The following is a 23,717-nucleotide window of genomic DNA, read 5'->3' on the forward strand; positions in this document are numbered from 1 at the left end:
AGTTTTTCCTGGACTCCCTCATGGCTAGCCGTGGTGCACTAGCCCCCTTCAGGCTGTGTTCACGCAGCCAACCCCAGTCCTCTCCCTGGAATCTGACCTCTGAAGGCCTAGCCTCAGCTCTCAGCCCCCACCCACCCCAGCGGGTGATTAGACAAGCCTCTTGGGCTAGTGAGTGCTGGTCGGCACCGATCCTCTGTGCGGGAATCTCTCCGCTTTGCCCTCTGCACACTTATTGCTGCACTCTCCTCCATAGCTCCGAAGCTTTCCCCACTGCCACCCACCATCTCCATCAGTGAAGGGGCTTCCTAATGTGTGGAAACTTTTCCTCCTTCACAGCTCCCTCCCAATGGTGCAGTTCCCATCCCTATTCTTTTGTCTCTGTTTTTTCTTTTTTCTTTTGCCCTACCCAGGTAAGTGGGGAATTTCTTGCCTTTTGGGAAGTCTGACGTCTTCTGCCAGTGTTCAGTAGATGTTCTGTAGGAGTTGTCCCACATGTAGATGGCTTTCTGATGTATTTGTGAGGAAGGAGGTGATCTCCACATCTTACTCTTCTGCCATCTTGATGGTCTCGCCTAAAGTGCTGATTTAAAGGAAGGAAGAGAGCTTATTAGAAGCCTAAAATTGGCTAAATTTACATATGTAAATGAATCTGGCTTGTTTATACTCTATAGGCAGTCTGTGCAATCTCTCTTTTTTTCCCCCCTTCTATTCCACTCCAATTAAATGAGTAGTTCAGTTACACAGTCAAGTTCCCATTTTGGGCATAGAAATGGGAACTTAGAAGCCTGTTATACCACAGAGGAGTGGCAATTAGGCCTCCCGTAATTAAGGAGTGAATTGTACTAGCAAATAGGTTTGGGCATTTCCAGTCTGCTGAGTGGGAAAACATGAAATGTATTAAGGAGAATTTTCTAAGCATAGTATCTCCTAGAAATGGGTTTGCCATTTCTCCTAGAAATGATATACAATCCTTGGATGAGACCCAAATAAATTGACTGCAATTCTGAGTTAGATTGGAATTTGGAGAAACTCACACAGACCCACTCATGAAGAGAGACACTTGGAACAAATTGGTGCCATTTGTAATGAGATAAAGAGTTCCCTCAGCTACCCAGAGCAGAACACTTATGTAATGTAATGTTTTATTTTGGAATCAAAGCTTATTGAGTATAGAAATGTGTAAGTTATTGTTTTTAGCCTTATTTCAAAGTTTCAGGTGCTTCAATAATAATAGACTTTTTTGTTGCTGTTTCTAATAATGAGGAACCAGCGCACTTCACTTAAGTAATGGAGATTTTTATAGACAGAATAAATATCAAAAGATTCAGAAAAATAACATGAAACTAACAGGGACCCAAGTAGGTGTACAGATTGTCTAATAATTAAGTATCTTCTTCTTTGCATCTCTGATTTTTTTGAGTTCAAATACCTTCTAACCAACTATCTCTTCTAACTCACTATTTTTGCTCCATCACAACTTTAACTTTCATGAGGGCTCTCAGCTTGCCATAATTTTAGCTCCAGTTTGCTGCATTGATTGAATTGCATTAATATAGGAGTAAAGTGGTTCCTTCACTCTCATATTCCAAAGACAGAAAATGTGAGGACCAGCTAACTTTGAAGGTTAGTATACCCTGATTTTATATAATTGGTCTGCCCCAACTTTTTCTATTATATCAAATTTTATATTTGTTTTAGAGCACTAATTCAAATCTGTAATTATTTTGCTGTTAAGAAGCTTTCAGGTTTCTCAGTTCACAAAAAAAAGTGACTTACATTGTTTTTCTATTATAAGCATTATTCCCCTGTTCCTCATATTTATCTTTCTTGGCTACAGGGAAACATATGGGTGGTTCTTCCCTCACCTAGAGAACTTGGAGATGATTTCAGGTCAACTGACTGGACATTTGTACTGGTCAGTTTTGCAACAGTGCTGTACAACAAACTACCGCAAAACTCAGTGGTTTACAATGATGAGCATTTATTTCTTGTATGTGTGTGGGAGTCCACTGAGGTTCAATGAATTCAGATGAGGCTGGGTTTAGCTTCAGAGTACAGAGAAGCTCTCTGCAGCTACCCAAGGAATTTTCTTCTCATAGCAAAAGGAAGCAGGGTAAGAGGATATGTTCAACCAGAACTTTCATTTTGAAGCATTTGTTCAGGTTGTAGTTGCTAACATCTCATTGGAAAAAGCAATTTTCACAGCCAAGCCCAAATTCAGTATATTTCAATCTCCATGAGACCATGGGAATCATGTAGATATAAAATAGTATTATAGGAGAGAAACAAACTGTGACCAATAATCCAGTCTAAAATAAAAGACAGCCCAGCAACAGCCACACCTAGTTTACTGGTCCTCACTGTGAGTAGCTTCTGAAACTCTCCAGATTTGCTACCTCCCAGGACTACATCAGGGAAGAGAATTCTAGGTCTCTTTTATTCCACTCCCACACTTCCTCTATTGTTTCCACTGAGCCCTACCTCCAGGACTTCTTAAAGCTTGGGAAATAGACAGTTGGGCCCCTTCTCAGTACTCCCCCATTCTGACACAGCTTTCTCACTTACCTTTATATCTACTTCTAGGCAGGTGAGTAGACACAGTATATATTTAGGTTCTTGGCCTCCAGAGAAAGCCACTTATTTTGTTTAATTTTTCTTTATCATTTCAATTTTTAAATGATTTTCTAAAATGAACAGCTATTTGTATATTAAGCTAAAGAAAACCTAATTGATCTACATTTAAAAAGTGCTGAGTGTATGATATCTGAGTCAATCTGTCCATGTCATGAACAGAAGGTGGAGGAACAATTTATTTTTATAAATAAATCCTTGAAAGTATGACATTATACATTTAGGAAATCCCACTGACAGTCTAATGTCACCTGGCAGAAGTCACTCATTTTTCTTTTTCCTTACTGGTGAATACAGTGGTTCCCTCATAGTCCTCCGACCACCCTCAATTCCAGCCAAGTTCTCTGTGCCTCCATCCTGCTCATTAAGGGTGCACATAAGAGCCTGGGCAATCAACCTGATATCAATAAAACACTAGTGAAGAAGTCACATATGCTCTAATTCTGCTCTTTTAAGGAACATTTTTTCAAATTTTGGTGTTTTGGAAATATGTATTCATCTTACTATTGCTGCCTTCTCAAACATAAAAATACACTGTAAAGAAAAGACCTGGTATGTGGCCCCTGATGCCTCAAAATGAATGTGAGTCACTCCATTATCCCTCATGGAAGAACTCATTTTAGACTCACTTCTAATGGTGAAAAGAGAGACTGTATTTTTATTAAAAATAATTGTAGTCATCATTCATGCACCAGAAGGTGTGTCTTATGTAGGCTTCAGTCATCCTAGTGCTTTAAAAACTTCCCCCTCAGGGAACTTCTTACTCTATATAAGTATCAGACTGACTCTTTTAGAATAATTAGACAGAGGAAACTAAGGTAAATGCTTTAAAACTGAGGGACCTATAAAGGTAATATAAGTAGCAGATTGTTGACCATCAATGATTTAGCAATTGAATATATGCTCTTGGCAACAGGCAATCATAGATCAACTTTATATTCCTCTGTTATACCCACTCTTCCAAATGAAGGTAACCAGATAATACTGAAACAATGGTGCCCAGGTGATAAAAATAAGGAGATATCCTAGATGCCAAATTTCTAATCAAAGATATCTCACACATGAAAAATAATTTCCTTGTTTAGCAACTACATCAACTTAATTACTTTATGGTAAAATAGTACATAGATACCTTAGTTTTGTAATTGAATAAATGTACTTGAAATATAGAAAAAATATGTGTTGAAAAACCAACCATTGGAAATATATATAAAACCACATCTTATAGCAGGAATACTAACAACACTTGCAAGACCCTTGTCCTGAGATTATGTTAACTGAGTTTGGGAGACAATCATGTAAGTTTGAGAGTTTCCTTTTAGCTTTCAGAAGACTATAGTATAATGGTTAGACACTTAATAAGGGACAGCTGAAGACAAACACATATGCACATCTGTATACACACACGCATACTAATACAAGCTTGTATCTACATACACATATAGTCTAATGCATTGACAAGAAGTCACCAGTTCTTTTAACTCCACCATTTGTCTGGAAAGAGGACTGAATGAAGCTTTTTTAAAATATCATCATAAATATTGCAGTTTTGTTCTTTAGCATTAAAATAGGAAGCAGGTTTTGACCAAAACTATGGGAAATGTCCTTTTTGTTACACAGTGTTCTCAGATTTCTCTGGGAATCTTAAAAGAAATAAACAAGCAAGCAAATACATTTTAAAAACACTTTTAAAACTAAAATATATTTCATCCGTATAGATTTCACTGGCACACCAGTAAACTCCATGAGGACAGGGACTTGGTTGGTTGTTTGGTTAGTCTTATTGTTTTATCCCCTGTGCCTTGATCAGTTTCTATCATATAGTCAACACCGTAAGTATTTGGTGGAGGAATAAATCCTTCATGAATAAATCCTTTATGATTTTTTTTTTCATAATACTATGGTCAAGAAAACCCTTTATGGTTCGAGGCATCTGCATGAACTCTCATCACTAGAAAATATATATTTCCCAAACCAGAGTATGAAAAGAACTGTCACTAAACAAGGATACTGACCATCTTCTGAGAACTCAGGCAGAGCAACTGGCCAGTTTGGGGTCATATTATGGAACAGGCGATTAGAAGGATATTTTCAGTTAAGACGCTCCCTCTAATTATGGGAAGAACACTGTCCCTCTGAGTAATTAAAATTTTAGAGGAAGTAGAGACATATATAAAGAAAGTCAAAATATAAAACCTTTAGCCAAAGAACAGTTCGTATCAAGATTATGGCCTAGAGATTGTGGAAAAAGTAAAAGAAAGAGAAAATAAGGATATAGGGAACCAGCATGAGATAGTGTAAGGGAGAGTCTCATACCACCTCCATATGTTGCCAGAATAATTGGTTCCCAAAAGGAGGTGAGGACCTGAATCATTGACGCACAGTTCAATAGAAAGTGTTGTTTCTAGCATCTAATACAGTACCTGCAATGTGGGAAAAGCTCTATAAATATTTGTTGAATGGTGAGATGATGTATTCCTTTATTCTCAGTTTATCTGATTTCAGATATCCTGAGTAAACATAATTATGATTATGGCAACCAAATTATGGCGATAAATAAAATAGTAGTATTCCAGTCCCTCTCCATCACTAACATTTATCGTCAACTGGCATTTTTCTTGTTTGAGTATTGGTTTGTTCATTCATTAGTTATCTGTTAGATTAAAAGTTTCATGAGTGCATGGACTTTGTTCCTGTTGCATCCTTAGTGCCTTGAATAGTGGCTGGCTCATATACAATGCTGAGTATTTGTTAGTATTTGTTAGTGATAATAACAATTATTATTATTATTATTATTATTATTATTATTATTATTATTATTATTATACATTAGTAACAGCAAAGATCATAAATATAATGGGCTCTAAGATTACCTCTTCTTTAGTCATACCATATTGTTATGACATAATGTAACCCCCACACTTGAAATAGTTTCTTCAGCACTTCCCAACTTGCTAGAGTATGAAAATAATTCCTTTAGATTAAACACTGTCGAAGTCTGTAAGTCTCATTTAAAATGCAAACATCCATTAAAGAATAACAGAATAAGTCCCTATCGCTTTAATGCTAAACTGTACAATGAGATTCTCATTTTCTCTTAGGGCATGGAGCTCCCAGGTAAGTGTGAGTTCCTAATGTTTCCTCTTGGACTAATATCTCCAAATTCCTCATGCAAACCAGAAAAAATTATAGAAAAGGGGATTTTTAATTTTCCACGAATCACATTTGAAAACTGGCATTGAATATTACATGCCTGTGGTCAAGCCTCATTAAGAAAGAATAAGGAAACAGCTGTTTCAGGCAAGCTGCAGAAGGCAATTAATTGTGAGACAGTAGGAGAAAAATTATTTGTAATCTTTTAACTTTGGAGTATGCGGTGTTCTAATATGCTAAGTAGTCTTGTCAACTAATTAACTTAAAAAATCCCACTAGCATGTTCACTTAAAAGAGAAATTTGCATTAAACTCTGTTCCAAGAAATTCTAGGGCATCACTTCATATATGCCTTCTTTCTCACATCATATCTGCCTTCTTTCTAAGTCTGGGATCAGAGTATTCTTTTCCTGGTAATCTTTCCTCCTAAATCTTCAAATTGACCAAGCAATTTAACAAACCCTTTTCTTATCAGTTGAGATTGGTGAAACCAATTTCTGGACTTGATAAGTTCCTATATGATGAGTATTTATCTAAGATCTGTCCAAAGACTAAGGCCTGTCATAACTATCTAGCATAGGAGTCAGGTCTCTATCTATCACACATGTATTAAATATGACACACAGAGTCATTTTGAAAATATGAATAGGATAATGCAAGAAAAATTGTAAAATTGGTTATGTGTCTTTATTATCATTCTAGAATCTCTTTAATCATCCTTTCCATACTTTCTGAAGTCCTTCCTTAAACTCTGCATGCACACTGGAGACTGAGCATCAGTGGTAAACTTTATTAACCATCTTCTTTTTAATGAAATCATTTTGGCCATCTCACCACAGCAATGTCCATTAAACCTCTATGGTTACTAACCTGAGACTAATAGGTTTACCAAAACATGAAATGTTCAGTGCTAAAACTAGGAAAGTCCTGGACAAACCAGGATAGTTGATCACCTTAATCCCTGGAAAAATTATTTGCCTAGAATACTGCTCTACAATACTCTTATATATTGCTCTGCCCCTCCCCTTCTAGTCACACATTTCCCCTAGATAATCCCTACTAACCTTCCAGGCCTCATCTTAGTCCACATTTTTTCTAGGAAACCTTCCTGGACTCCCCCAAGACTGACTTATATGCCTGTTGTACAAGTTCAGGTCATCATCCTGTTTGGAACTCCTTTGGTAGTACTTAACATACTACCTTAATTTATTTTTACTTGTTTATACCCCTCAGTTTCTTACGGCCAGGCAATTTATTATGTTTACTACTATAACCTCATATTCCTTAAAATTTTTGAAAGAGACAGCAAGGACTAACAAATATTCATTCTAAAGAAAAGGACTTTGAAAGGATATCGATCAGCAAGAATGGGTTAATACCATAGTGGTCTAACAGTGAAGAGGACTTGAAGGAGAAATAATGAACATCATGTCACTAGAAATGTTCAAGTATCTGTCGGGAGGTTTTACTTGTGATTCCTGCTCTAGGTATATTTTCAAAGTAAATGAATTCCAAGGTCCCTTCACTTTAGACTAATGTCTCCTCAATCTATGGTATCAGAATTATCTAAATCCACAAATTTTGATTCTATAGGTACAGAGTCAGACCTAAGAATTTCCACATTTCATAAACTTCCCTAGAGATTCTGATGTTCAGATAGTTTTGTTAAGGTCTACTATTGCTCATTGCATAGCTATGTAGGAGCTACATGCTATAGGGATATTAAAAACAAAAAGGCTTACAGTAAATCCTTATCTTCTAGCTATTCACAGTCCAGATAAATGACTCTGGATACTTCTCACAAGATAGAGTATATTTGAATTCTTGTTTGCCTGGGTCTGACTAAAACCAACACTGCTCCCATGCAAAACATTTTAACTCTGGTTTATTTTCTCAAATTCATGATTACATTTGAATCACCTGGAGTGCTTTAAAACTATATGATGCTTGGCTCTGTCTCAAGTGATCTTGAAGTAATTGGTGTGGGGATGGCCTTTCCAATGGATTATAAAATTCAGTCTAGGATGGGAATGACCCTAGAGGAAGTGAAGGCTAAATTGAGATCTAAGGAGGAGATAAGGAGGAGTTGGTCAGGTGAAGTGTGCTTGTCGATGTGTTGGAAGGAATGTTGTTAGGTAGTAACAACATTAGTATTGTTGTTGACAACAACAGCATATAGTATTGAGAAAGGGAAATCTAGATAAAGCTTTTCACCTGGAGAAGTTTTTTGCAATGGGCAAATACAAATGATTGAAGTTAGCTGGAGATCATGTGTGTGAAAATGTTTTATAAAATGGAAGGTGTGGTTTTAAAAAATGTCATTTAATTTAACTAAATTTTTAATTCTTAATGATATCACTTTTAACCTATAGAAATTAAACTATTAAATATATTTAAGAGATCAACCTTTCACATACAGGCCATTTGTTATAGTAGTCTCTGGTTATTTAGTTTTACTTTACTCTGGGAAACAAAGATCTACCCCCAGATCCCAGTTACTTTTAATCCCATTTGGCTGTGGAAAATTTTCTTAAATGTGTGGTTCTATGTGCTTACCTCATTAATTCCTATCTGGTGAATATCACTGAATCTTCCTTGAATAAATGAGTTTGTGATCCCTCAGGGACATCAATTAACAATGTATAAAAAATTCAGATTAGTGTGTTCTGACCCAGGACATACTCAGGAAGTGGCTTTTTTAGAGAAATTGCTAACAAACATTAGCTCACTTACTGTAGCTGGCCTCTTTCTTCTTAAAGGAACATTCTGGTGGTAGCGGTGGTTGGGGGTGGGAGGGGGTAAAAAAAAAAAAAAGAGTGCTTAATTGAGTTCAGCTGTGTTCCTGTTCATTGCAGTTTCCTTGCACCTGGTAAGTGAAGGTAAATTGCAGTGCTTTTCTTGGAGCAACCCTTTGTATTAAATGACCTGTCCCATGGGGGAAACTAGATAGTGACATTTTAAAAGCATCTGTGCTATGATCCCCTTTGCTTGATGAATAAACACGAATCATCAGCACAGAGGCACGTGCCATGGAGTAGTCTGCTCTGTACTGTCATGTGTCTTTTACACCAAGGAGAAGGTGGCAACCTCAGAAGAATACAGGTTGGAAATCATAACACTTCGTTCCAGCCCTGGTTTAACCACTGACCAGGGCTGTAGGCAAGTGTTTGGATAACTCAGAGACTCTCTCCTCAGCTTTCAATTAGGGAATACATACCTCCATGACTTAATTTAAAAATCAAATTTAAAAAGATCCCCAAACATCAAGTCTTCTAGTTACAGTGAGGGACCCTGGAAATGTGAAGTTGTTAATATGTCCTTCTGAGTTCCAGGGGCTCAAAACGCCTCTCTTCCTTTGTGTACCATGGTGACAGGGGATTTCCCAAGCCCTAACTTCTGAACCTATGTGCTTTCCTTTCCATTTCTTTTGTGAGTAGACCTTTCCTGGGGTTTCTAGGGTGCTTTCCATCAGGTTCTTACAGATTTTTCCTTGTCTCCCAGTTTGATAGGCAACCTCTAAAGTGGTCCCCATAGATCCCTGCCCCTGGTATTTATGGCCCTGTGTAACTCCCTTCCCTTGGGTATAGGCTGGACCTAGTGATTCCCTTCTGTGAAATAGAATACATAAGAAGCTATGGATGCCAATTTGGAGATTAAGTTACAAAAAGCCTGGTTTCTTCTCTGAGCCATTGCTCTTCCTAAACAAGCTACCATGTTGTTCAGCCCTATGGAGAGCCCCATGTAGCTAGGAACAGATGTTTCTTGTTGGCAGCACTCCTAAAGCAGGTCAACAGTCACCTGAATGAACTTGGAAGAGAATCTTCTGAGGCCTACTGCAATCCAAATGACAGAGCTTGGAAACATATCCTTCCCAGCCCAGCCTTGAGATGACTGCAGCCCAGGCCATTACCTTGATAACAGACTATGAGAGGTCCTGAGTTAGAGGCTCCCAGCAACATCCTGCTTGGATTCCTGACCCACAAAAATTGTGAGATAGTAAACTCTGTGGATCTAAGCCAAAGGATTTTGAGGTAAATTGTGATACTACAATAGATAATTAAAACAGTCTCCCCAATTCCAGTGGGACACCGGTGCTGGCCCTCATCCTTACAATCCTAGATGAGCACCAATGAGAACCTGGAATTCAAGACTTTCTTGTTCTATCTTTTAGTCCTAGTCAATCCCATGCTCAGCCTTATTCTGTAAACATCCTAAACTGGAGCCCCAGTGCTCCTCAGCATTCCCAGAAGGGATTTTTAGTTATTTATAACTACTCATGTAAATGACTCCACTTGATTGTCCCTCCAAAGGATGTTGTGAGATAAATATTATTATACCCATTTTACAGATAATGGTTTGGTCACACAGAAAAAATAAGCTACTTTTACAAGTAGGAAGTTTAGTATTTTGGACTCCAGGTTCAACATACAGTGTTGCCTCAGATTTATTTTCTTCAATATCGTAGTTAGAGAAGCTATTACAAGTTACTCAACAAAAAGAGATTTGAAAAATATCAGACCATCTTTGCTAAATGCCAAGTGAGTAAATGTACTTATTTTTTTCTTTTTTCCTGTTTTATTGAGATATAATTGAGATAAAGCAATGTATAATTTAGTGTACAGTATAATAATTTGACTTACATATATCATGAAATGATTACCACAATAAGTTTAGTGAACATAAATCATCTCATGTAGATTAAAGAAATATAAAAATATTATTTTTTCCTTGTGATGGAGACTCTTAGGATTTACTCTCTTAACTTTCATATGTAACATACAACAGTGTTAATTATATTTATCATGTTATACATTACATTCCTAGTACTTATTTATCTTATAAAGAGAAGTTTGTACATTTTGACTACCTTTATCTGGTTCTCCCTCTCCCCAACACCCGGGCTCTGATAACCACAAATCTGATCTCTTTCTCTGTTTGCTTGTTTGTTTATTTGTTTTTGAAGTATAGTTCACCTATAGCACTATGTTAGTTCCTGGTACACAGCATAGTGATTAAATATTTTGATATATTTTAAAATGATAGCCATGATAAACCTAGTTACCATCTGTCACCATAAAAAGATATTGCATAATTATTGACTATATTTCCACACTGTACACTTCATAACCATGACTCATTTATTTTGTAACTGGAAGTTTATACCTCTTAATCTCCCTCACTTATTTATCTCCTCTTCCATCTCCCCTCCCCTCTGACAACCACCTGTTTATTCTCTGTATGACTCAGCTATGACTCAGTTTTTGTTTTGTTATATTTGTTCATTTCTTTTGTTTTTTAGATTCTACATACAAGTGAAAGCATACAGTATTTGTCTTTCTTTTTCAGACTTATCTCACTTACCATAATTCTTCCACGGTCCATCTGTGTTGTATGGACCTTGGAAGGATTTTACATGTATATATTACATCTTCTTTATCCATTCATCTATTAATAGACACTTAGATTGCTTCCATATCTTGCTTACTGTAAATAATGCTGCAATGAACATAGCAATACATGTATCCTTGGGAATTAGTGTTTTTGTTTTCTTTGGATAGATTGCATGGTAGTACTATTTTTAATGTTTTTGAGGAACCTCCCTATTGTTTTCCATAGTGGCTGCATCAATTTACACCATAGAGACTGCATCAATTTACATTTTCACCAACATTGCATGAGGGTTCCCTTTTCTCCACATCTTTGCCAACACTTGTTATTTGTTGACTTTTTGATAATTGCCATTCTGACAGGTGTGAGATGAGAGTTCATTGTGGTTTTGATTTGCATTTCCCTGATGATTAGTGATTTTGAGCTTCTTTCTGTGTGCCTGTTGGCCATCTGTGTGTCTTCTTTGGAAAAATGCCTATTAAGCTCCTTTGTCCATTTTTTACTCAAGTTGTTTGTTTTGATGTTAAGTTGTATGAATTTTCTATATATTTTGGATATCAACCCCATATCAGATATATCATTTGCAAATATATTCTTCCATTCACTAGGTGAACTTTTCATTTTGTTGACATTGGGTTGGCCAAAAAATTCATTAAGTATTTTGTAACATCTTATGGAAATACCCGAACGAAATTTTTGGCCAACCCAATAGTTTCCTTTGCTGTGCAAAAGATTTTTAGTTTGATGTAGGTATAGTCATTTATTTTTGCTTTTGTTTACCTTGCCTGAGGAAACGGATACAAAAAAACACATTGCTAGACTAATGTCAATGAGCATACTGCCTATGTTTTCTTCTAGAAGTTTTATGGTTTTAGATTTTATATTTAAGTCTTTAATCCATTTCATGTTAATTTTTTCTACATGGTGTAAAAAAGTAGTCCAGTTTTATTCTTTTGCATGTAGCTGTCCAGTTTTCCCAACACCACTTATTGAAGAGGTTATCTTTTCCCCATTGTATAGTCTTTCCTCCTTTGACATAGAATAATTGACCATATAAGTGTGGATTTATTTCTGGGATCTCTTCTGTTTGATTGATCTACATGTCTGTTTTTGTGCCAGTACCATATAGCTTTGATTACTGTAGCTTTGTAGTATAGTTTGAAATCAGGAAGTGTGATACATCCAGCTTTCTTCTTTGTCAAGATCATTTTGGCTATTTGGGGTTTTTTTGTGTTTCCATACAAATTTTAAAATTATTTGTTCTAGGTGTGTGAAAAATGCCATTGGATTGTGATAGGGATTGCACTGAATCTGTAGGTTGCCTTGGGTAGTATGGTCATTTTAACAATATTAGTTGTTCTAATCCATGAGTACAGTATATCTGTCCATTTTTTGGTGTTGTCCTTAATTTCTTTCATCAGTGTCTTATAGTTTTCCAAGTATAGGTTGTATACCTCCATAGTTAGATTTATTTCTAGATATTTTATTATTTTGATGTGATTGTAAATGGAATTTTTAAAACTTTTCTCTTTCTGAGAGTTCATTGTTAGTGTATAGAAATGCAACAGATTTCTGTACATTTTGTATCCTGCAGTTTTACTGAATTCATTGATAATTTCTGATAGTTTTTGAGTGGTATCTTTAGGATTTTCTGTGTATAGTATCACGTCATCTGCAAACTGTAACAGTTTGACTTCTTCCTTTCCAACCTGGATCACTTTTATTTATTTTTCTTGTCTGATGGCTGTGGCTAGGACTTCCAATACTATGTTAAATAAAAGTGGAATGAGATGGGATCCTTGTCTTGTTCCTGATCTCAAAGGAAATGCTTTCAGCTTTTTACCATTGAGTATGATGTTAGCTGTGGGCTTGTCATATATGGCCTTTATTTTGTTGAAGTATGTTTCCTCTATACCCACTTTGTTGAGAGTTTTTATCATAAATCGATGTTGAATCTTGTAAAAATCTTTGTCTGCATCTGTTGAGATGTTTGCATGATTTTTATTCTTCAGTTTTTTAATGTGGTGTATCACATTGATTGCTTTGTGGATTTGAATCATCCCTTCATTCTTGGGATAAATCCCACCTAATCATGGTGTAAGATCCTTTTAATGTATTCTTGAATTTGGTTTGCTAATATTTTGTTGAGAAGTTTTGCATGTATGTTCATCAGTAATATTGGCCTATGATTTTCATTTTGTAATGTATTAGGTTTTATTATCAGGGTGATTCTGGCCTTGTAGAATGAGTTTGGGTGTGTTCCCTCCTCCTTAATTTTTTTGGCACAGTTTGAGAAAGATGGGTGTTTACTCTTCTTTAAATGTTTGGTGAATTCACCTGTGAAGGCATCAGGTCCTCAAATTTTGTTTGTTGGAAGTTTATTTATTACAAATTTAGTTTTATTGCTGGTAATTGGTCTGTTCCTATTTTCTATTTCTTCCTGATTCAGTCTTGGGAGAGGGCATATTTCTAGGAATTTGCCCATTTCTTCTAGGTTGTCCATTTTATTGGCATATAATTGCCATAGTAATTTCTTATGAAATTTGTATTTCTGTTTGTTGGCTGTAACATCTTTTTCATTTCTGATTTTATTGATTTTAGACCTCTCTCTTTTTTTCACTTGATGAGTCTGGCTGAAGATTATCAATTTTGTTTATCTTGTCAAACAACCAGCTCTTAGTTTCACTGATCTCTTCTACTGTTTTTATAATCTCCATATCTTTTATCTCTGCTCTGATCTTTATTATTTACAGTACTTCCTTCTACTAATTTTGGGCTTTGTTCTACTTTTCCTAGTTCTTATAGGTGTAAGTTTAAGTTGCTTATTTGAGATTTTTTTTGTTTCCTGAAGTAGGCTTATACCACCATAAATTTCCCTCTTAAAATTGCTTTTTCCACATCCCATAGGTTTTGGATCATTGTGTTTTTGTTTTCATTTGTCTCCAGGTATTTTTAAATTTACTCTTTGATTTGTTTACAGAATACTCTTTAGCCTCATACATATTTGTGTTTTTTTTCAGTTTTGTTCTTGTAGTTGATTTCTAGCTCATAGCCTTGTGTTTGGAAAAGTTGCCTGCTATGATTTCAATCTTCTTAAATTTATTAAGACTTGTTTGATGGCATAGCATGTGATCTATTCTGGAAAATATTCCATGTGTACATTAGAAGAATGTGTATTCTGCTGCATATGGATGGAATATTCTTATTTTTATGTACTTTCATTTTATAAAAAAAATTTAGTGAGATACAGTTCACATATGTACTTATTTTTAATTGTAATAAATTATTATAGTAAGATATTTTATTAATACACACATATGTACATATACATATGCAATTGTATGTGTATGTATGTGATTTTTTTTTTCCCTGTTTGAATCTTGTGGAAATCCACACATTTAAGTTTCATTTAACAATTTTTCTAGTGCTTGAGATGGACACATATGTTCTTGTCTGCATATTTGGGCTATTAAATCTGACCTTTATATATGTGATCAGATATAATGTTTTTCCTCTGGATTTCATTTTCAAAGTCGTCATGAGTTTTATTTTAACTTTATTTGGTAAAGATTAAAAAATAAAGGAATATCAATGTCATAAGAAACACAGTCATAATGAATTCTTTCTCTCCACTGCATGTGCTATAGGGGAGGGGAAAGAGAGATTTTTAACATAAATCATCCCACATCTTTAAATTTGTATGTAAAACTGGCACTAGTTCACTGTTTTTGCTGAAAAGAAAAAAAAAAAAAAAACCAAAGTCACCATGAGGACTTTTCTCCCTTTTCTTTAATAATGGATACTTTCAGAGACCTCCTAAGGTCCCATTTCCCCTGTCATATTTAAAGGGTTTATTGTTTCCAGAAAAACCTTGCTGTTCCCTCTGGAGACTGAGCCTCTCTCTTGTCAGGACTCAACTTCAAATAGAATATATGAGATGAAAGCTGAAAGAGAGGTTATGTGAGCTGTCATCCACCATTGTGTCTGAGGCATCAATGGTGCTCAGAACAAACTTGGTGTCTGTCTGGTAAATCACAGTCAGGAAGGTAAAACTGTTTATAGAAGACTTACTTGGTCTCCTGGAAAGCTCCATCATCCAGAGAACAGTTAATCTTATTTTTTTCTTTTCTTTTTGGTAATGAAAAAAAAAAAAATTCTGAGATTTAACTGTCACTTTCATTGTCTCCTCAACCCCTCTTCAACTCACTCCTTGTTTTTTCCACAGAGATGAAGAGCTATTACTCTAAGCAACTAGACCAACAGCTTTACAAGATTATTCACAAAGGAATGCGTCATTATTTTAGTCTAATTTCCTAAATGACAAAAGACTCTAATAAAATAAGGAGGGAGTGAGGCTGGACAAGGGAGAAATGTGACTTAGTTGCTGTCCTTGTGTGTGGAATGTTTGCAGATCAAGGAGAGAGTGTTCAGGGAGAAAAGCAGTCAAATCTTACTCTCATGAGGTTTGTTTCAGTTTTTTAAATATTTCCTGATCCCGTAGGCCTTCATTAAGAAGCTTAGATAGCAAAAGAAAGGAAATAGTTTTTCACTTTTTTCAAAATGTAGAATTATCTGTCACATTCACATCTTGAACCTGAGAAAGAAAGGAGACAAGAAAAAAGAAATTAAAAGAATTATTAGAATTATCATCAGGCTCCTTAATCATTTTGTTTTAATCTGAAATTTTTAAAAATTATTGGAATTTACAAAAAAAAAAATTATTGGAATTTATAAAGAAATAGGGCACACACACACACACACACACACAAAGGTACTGGACTAAGTCTCACCAGTTCTAGGTTTGACTTTGCCAGTAATTTCAAGACCTTGAGATAATTACTTTAATATGCTTCTTATCTACAAGTGGTGATTCTTATTTCTAACCTTGCTTTTGCTAACATTGTTGTGTGGGTCAATTGAGAGGAAATCTTAACTAAATAAAATGTGTACAAATTAAAGGTGATGTTATTACAAAAACCCCACCATTGGTCATGTCTGTGTCACCACTCTTCAGAAGCACAGAGGTATTTGTATTCAAAGTTCATCCATCTTAATTTTAATTCCCATCTTGCCTGTATTTGTCTCCACTACCAGCTTTTCCTAACTTACTTTGGGTATATTGGACTTGCTTCTAGAGGTATAATCAGAGACTCCATGATTGCAACTTTAAATGATTTCTTGATGTTTTGACCAACCACAGTTCTACAGAAGAAAATGTATTGGATACCTGTGTTAATTGCTACTTATTTCCTCATTTGGTTTGGTACCCATTGAGATTTTGTACCCTTTCCTAATAAACCCACTTGTTTGATTCAAAATCAGTCTTCTACCTGCTTGTTCCAGTCTTGCCTGTGTGTCTCTCTCTTTTGCCAGACATCCTGGTTTTTAATCCTCTCTGGCTCCAGGATCCTAATTCAATCCCAAGCACTACATTCTATATATCTTCTCTTCTTCTCTTCCATTCTGTTTTTATTGAGCACATCGTGGCAACTCAGATGTAACATTAATTTTCTTAGCAGTCATGTTACTTGCTCCCATCAGCTGAGATTCTGATTTCCCTCCTTGTTTCCCTGCTTTTAGTGGGGTTTTTTTTTGGTTTTTGGTTTTTGTTTTTGTTACTCCAACATCTTAATGGAGACTGGTTCACCCATTTAGCCTCTGGTCATGTAGAAAAATTGCATCATTCCCCCCTTAAGTGTTGGGCCAGAGTTGCAGCATCATATAGAGGGGAACTGTGCTCAAGAGTTCTAGGTAGTTTCTAACAGCTTAAAGGGCCAATTGATAAATGGGAGCCAGGTGATAACCTAGAACCCTTGAGACACCTTCTCTTCCAAAATATCTGCATAGAGGTGATCACACTTTACGGTTGGAACTGACACTTGTGATATTCTTCAAGTTTAACTTTCACTTACCCTCACCTGTAATCTTCTCAAACCACAGAATTATCACCCTATTGTTGTCCTCTTTACTTTGAAACTTGTTTTTCGATTAGTTACACTCTAAATCCATAGTTACCTTTCATCTACTCTCCCTCTGGGATTTTGCTTTACCTTCTCTCCTGAAATTACTTACACTTGTACTTAATTGCCGACTCCAACAATCCTCTTTATTTCTCATACAGTAATTATTTTGACTTTTGCAATGTCCAGTACACAACATGAACTCTTGTCTTAGGTTTCAAGCCCTACACACTTCTGGTTTTTACTTATTTCTGACTTATCTCCTACCACACTGATCACTTTCCTAATCTATCCTTGGGACTTCCCAACACTTTCCAAACTACACAAATTTTAAATTCCAATCATTATATTTCTCTTGTCACCAAATTTTCATCCCCTTTCTCTCTCCTCATATCCAGGCCTGTATTTCCAACAACTGCTTAGATATTCCATATCTATGTCCTATGGGTATATATGATGCAGTATACATGCAACTTAACTTTTCAACAAATCACTTTCTTTTGTAATTTTGATCCTATCTTTCACGCAATAACTCCAACTAGAGTTTTTATAGTTATTTGTAACTTGGGTTCCACTGATCCTACTCCTCACAGAGATATCAAATGATTTGCTCTTCTGTCATCTACATTCTCAAGGGCGTCTTCATTGAAGGTCCTCATCATTTCTCAATATGACTCCATATATCCCTACTAGTTTCTTTTACCTCTTCTTTATTCACCCCCACCTCATGCAATATGTGTTCCAGCATATTATCTTTCCACAATTCCCAGAATATGTTGTGGATTTGTTTGTTTTCCTTATATGGATTCTCCTATGCTAAAATGCTCTTTTTCTCCATGTCAAATGCCTCGTTTGTGAAGTCTTTTCTGATTCTAACTCCCTTCTGAATTACCCCCACTTCCAATTTGCTTCAAATAAATTTGGCAATTTGAAAGTATTTACAACTTGTTTCTATCTGCATTTTGACACTGGCACCAGGCTCAAACTAAAGTCAAGAACATCTATTGTTTTACCCTAAAGTTGCTAATAATGCATGACACAGAAATCTCTCCTTGATTTTTCTGATGGGAGAAACTGATTCCCCTTTCTTTTTTCCCCCCAACTCTAACAATAACCCCTTACAATCCTTTTAGAAAGGATTTCATTTTTGTTTTAATTCTGTGGTTGGAACCCAAACTTATTTGAAGTGTGATAACTGTGCCCAATAAAATCTGTGGAAAGGCAAACTGGGATGAGCCACTGGAGCCACATGAGGCCTTGTGGGGTAGTTTGGAACGACCTGGATTTATTTATATCCACTTAAAAAATCTTCTTGTACTGTGATAGCTGGCTTTTAGGAGATCAAAGAAGCCAGTGCAGAAATGTTTTTTCTGACTGTGCAGCACACAAACATCATTTAAATGTCCCCTCAACATGTGCATACATCCAAGCCCATTAGAACACCAGGCAGTGATGAGAGCTGGCACTATGCCTGCGTTGTTAACCTTGATTAATTATGCTGGAAGTAACAGGCAAGACAGAGACAGATAACAAGGAAGGAGGTAGTGTATGTGGTGGTGTGGAGACATAGTGCTTGTAACATGATGCTTGAATTTCCATTTTTGTATTGAAAAGCAAATCAATCTGAGGATTGCTCTATAATCTCCATGGCTGGAGGTAGTTTGTCAAAAACTCCTGCTTTAGTCTCTTTGGAGGTAGAGCTCTGTGGCCACATGAGACCTTAACATAGGGATTAACCCCCCAAGTTCAGAAGGCAGAAATGGGTGAAATAGGAAATATGCATGGCTGGGCAGGTGGAATGCAAAAAGCCAAAGAGCAAATGATGCCAGCAAACAACAAAATGTCTGACCATTCTTTTCCCAGGATTCTGTTGCTCTCAGAATATAGCAAGTACACGTCATGGGATAATTTTCATAACATTAATTTATTGAATACAGTTTACTATTCAGAGCACTTCTATATTTATTCACTCATTTGGAACTTACATCTCTAAGTAAACATCATACATAAAATATTAGAGTTGGAAAATTACTTAGAGATCATTTCTCCAACACCTGCATTTACTAAGATCCAAAGAGATCTTAGTTTAGCTAAAACACCTGTTGACTTAAAGAAAAACACACAATATAAGGGTTGTGAATTTAAGTTTTATTCAGGCTCTTACAGAGGACTATAGATTGGGAAACAGGCACTCAGCTCCAAAGAGCTGCTCTGAAGAGATAAGGGAGAGTTTATGTATAATTTTTTTTTGGCTGGGAAATACATGTAGTCTAGCATACATCTTGGTAAAAGATGACTGCTAATCACAATGAACCGACATCTCAATTTAATTATTTTAGTGCTTTTCTATGTATGGGAAGATGCAACAATCTGGAGTCATTAAAATTCTTCCTGAGATATGCATTTAACTATCTAGGGGTCCATTTATTCAAAGCACAAAGTGCTTCATCTTGTTTTTCATTCTGAATTCCTCTCAAGGTGCACTGTCAGTGGGTAGTGACTTAACCCTTGCAGAACTGAGTGATGAGCAATGCTCTTTGTTCTTCTTCTTTCACAATCTTATAAGTAGTTAGTAATACTGGATCTTATACCTGTTGATTTTTAACTCCAGTAACTTTTTCCCACAACCTTACAGAGCCATCTATGGAGTAATTTGCTTATCAGATTCTTTACAAGACATAAAAGGAGACCATGACTTCTGCAGTTGGGGGAAGGGCTATGTAGAACACATTAGGCATCTAGTCTGGAGTGGTAAGTTAGTGACCAGTGCAAGCGGGATACTTTTGAAACAAACATATGACTATTACACAGTTTTTATATTTAGTATTAACTAATGGGGCTAGTACTCTATCCTTCCCTTTTTTTGTTTTTTCTCCTTTATTTTGGAAGAAATAATCATGTACAGAAATATGAAAGAGGAATGCTCTTAGTATTGAGGTTTTCTCTCTCAATTGGCCTTTGCTGAGGTAACTCCCCACACAGGCAGAGCATATCCCTTTAGGTCATTCTCCTAGAGGTGGTGAGTTGATTATTGGTCCTAATTTTCTGATAGGCCAACCACAGAGATATTCTTTGACAATTCCCCAAGCTTTCAATAGAATATTTTAAAGGAAGAAAAAGTTGTATTTCTAAGATTAGTAGTGAGAATTGATGTTCCTCTCTCAGCAGATGACTTTCTCTAAGATTCTCTAACTTAAATAATCTCCCAGACCCAGCACACACCAGGTACAAAACACATCTCATGAACACAGCTTTTTCTCATGAATACCTTTTATTTTCTCCCTGTCTAAATTTTACCTATTGTTTAAGGTTAAATCGACATCACATCTCTTATGAGGCATTTATTGAATATAAAACAATGGATTATCTAGATTTCTATAGATCCACATTCCTGACTACAAACTTAAGATTTAAGAATAAACTATGTTTTCTCTTTTTTTTTTTTTCTAATTATTTTATGGAATTTAGTTAGAGTCTCACTAGAATTCTAGGAAACTCAGATTTTTATACCTTTAAAATATCCTACCAGGAGCTTGTGGAATTGTCAAGAAATAGCTTTGTGAACAAGCCTATTAGGAAGTTAGGGCAAATAATAACCTACCACCTCTAGGAAAATGACTCTTAGATGTGCTCTCTATGGGAAGTCACCTCAGTGATGGCCAATGGAGATCCTCTGTATGTTCTCTTTCTCTTATGTTTTGCAGTGTTCTTTGTACAGAAATGACCCAGAGTAAAAGTGTTCTGTAATATTTTTTGATTGATTTTACTTTCTCAACTCCTAACATTGACATGAAAGATTCTGATAACTCCATCCAGTAGTAACTGTATGATTGCCCATGAAATATATTATTGGAATAGGAATCAAACAAAGTTCTTGTCCAAAGTCTCTTATGTTGTAGTTATATGAAATTTCACAAAATTATTTATCTCTTAACCTGTATTAAGAACAGGTTAATTTATCTTTAGTGTAGAAATAATAATTCTTGCTCTACTCATCTCCAAAAGCTCTAGTGAAGAAATTATGTGAAATGGCCATGACATTCCTAAGCATTATACATATGACAAATAATACTATTATTATAACATTATCTTAGTGGTTATTACTATATATTTTGGATCTGTATATTTAGTTTAATACTTTACGATATTCTACTTCATTTGTTCCTATCATTTGTGCTCTAACATCTCAGTTAGGTTTTATACATGTTAAGTGTAGACAAATATATGGTACATTAAAACGAATCTGCTCCTAGAACAGGTCAGAACTCTCAGCATATCGTTATTTGCCTGGATTTGAGTCTATCACAAGACTGCATTTAGTACAGAGATATTTATTTCAGTATGTGTAAATAGAGTAGTAGAATAAGCAAGTTATTCCAATTTTCAGCTAAATTTTATATAATGGAAAAAATAATATGATTAATCTATATATTCATGAAAGACAATATCACATTAAAAAAAAGCTTGTTATGTGTTTGTGGGAATCTATCTGCAATCATTGCCGTCTCATCAAGAGGTCAGAAGATGTGATTATGGAAGTGGCAGCCTTGCCTTCACTATTTAATCATCCCCACAATACTCCTCACTATAATAAGAAGAGACAGTTGGAGGGCAACACTCCAAATGTAGGATTCAGGAAGGTAGCTCTCATCTGACTGGGGCTTCCCAATATGTCTGTCCTTCTCTACTCAAAAGGATCACAGGCTGAACAGACTGTGCTGATTGTCAGGTTGCCAGCCCCGGCTAACTGGGAGATGAGTGAAGTCTTCATGCAGCTTGGTGCCCAGGGATGCCTCACCCACACTTCTTGTCAACCTCAGACACCGCTGCTGGTTCAGAGAGCCGGAGGAGCATAATTGTATTGGCACCTCTCCAGCACCCTAGGAGCTCATTGCCTGCTACCCTCTCTCACCTGCTCTACCAGGCAAACAGAAAAGGTTAATGGTTAATGATGTCGAGCTTGATTACTCTGCTAAAGAGTAAGAGTGAGGGATGTATATGTTTTAATCCAGAAATCAGAATTTCATGTGTCAGGGATAAAGGGAGGCAGCTGGCATGGAAATGAGGCAACATGGTAGTGTACCTCTGGCCTGGGAAGCCAGGCATGAGGTTCATGTCCTAGGTTTAAAACTAGCTCATGGTGTGCTGTTGAGAAAACTAAGTAACATCTTTCAACCCTAGTTCTTTCCTTTGTTGAAGATGGAATTTAGTGATGAATAACCTCTGACTTCCCTATGATCTCAAAAAGGATCCTTTAAAGTCTGAAAACTTTGCACAGGGAAACTTATATAGAAATAAACTATGTGGGAGCCCTGAGAATTCACTCTCCTTCTTCACTGACTTCCAAATCTATTGAGTAACTGACCAAGAGCCACAGCTGTTTCATTCTGGAATCTATGTCTGCAGGTGCTAAAAGACCGCACCTCAACAGGACTATACTAAGGCTGACCTGTTCCTTGGAAACTTGGGACCCTCCTGATAACTGTCTTTGGCTTGGGAATTCCCTGATGCTTTTGCCACAACTTCTTTGATTGGCATAACAGTCTAACATATTTCCACCCAATATTTCCTTCCTCTATACTTCACTTGGCATCTGATTTGTATCATAGTTTTACAGCCCTTGCAGCCTTTCCTGGGTCTTTCCCTATTTTCCATCATAGAGGCATCCCCAAGAAAATCCTTGCACAATAAATCTTGTTTTGCCATCTGCTTCTTTTATTTCTCTGTTTGAGCTTGATTGTTGTATATTTTGTTCTTTTTTTGTCTACAGTCGATAATATTGAGAATTTTGAGAAATATTAATGGCAAGGTGAAATTGGCAGGTCTGTTAAGTGATGAGAATTCATAACAAAATTAAATATTACAATAAGTGTGTTCGTCACTTATTTAGTTTGGTAACATAAATGTCCTATGGTCAGAAGTAACAAAACTTAGATGGTAAAATTATAACTGGAAGGTTTCCATATGTGCTATAAAATCTTTTTGGTCCTTATTTCTGGGGGTCTCAGGCTATTTCATGGGACCTGCTTCCTCTTCCTGTCTAGGCCAAGAGGAATGAAAGTGCAAATCTTTCTCTCTTCATTCAGTTGGTCCAGCTGTTCATTTTGCTTTCAACTTTTCACCCAGGTTTCCAGTAATTTTATCTATGCCCTCTATTTAATTTCTCCAGGAAGTGGCTTTGAGAATCAATTTTTGGTAACTGAGGACCGATTGCAAATCTAAAGAAACCAAGTTCCTCACATTGACTTTTGTTTTGACTGATAGTTTCATTGTCCAAGGAAGTAGATCCCAAGACCCTGACCACAAGCTTCCCACACTTGGATTATCTGTATCTCCAGCCAGACCATGGATAAATGATGTTACTTCCACAAATTTATCCTTGTAACTTTCATCACCTGCACACTTCTCTTTGGATATATGGTCAAGGACATTTTAAATATTTTTATTTATTTATTTATTTATTATTTTTAAAAAATATTTTAATTTTATTGGAGTATAGTTGATTTACAATGTTGTGTTAATTTCAGGTGTACAGCAAAGTGATTCAGTCATACATATACATATATTCATTCTTTTTAAAATTCTT

Source organism: Balaenoptera borealis (assembly GCF_965194805.1).
Source record: "Balaenoptera borealis genome assembly, chromosome: 14".
Lineage (NCBI taxonomy): Eukaryota > Metazoa > Chordata > Mammalia > Artiodactyla > Balaenopteridae > Balaenoptera > Balaenoptera borealis.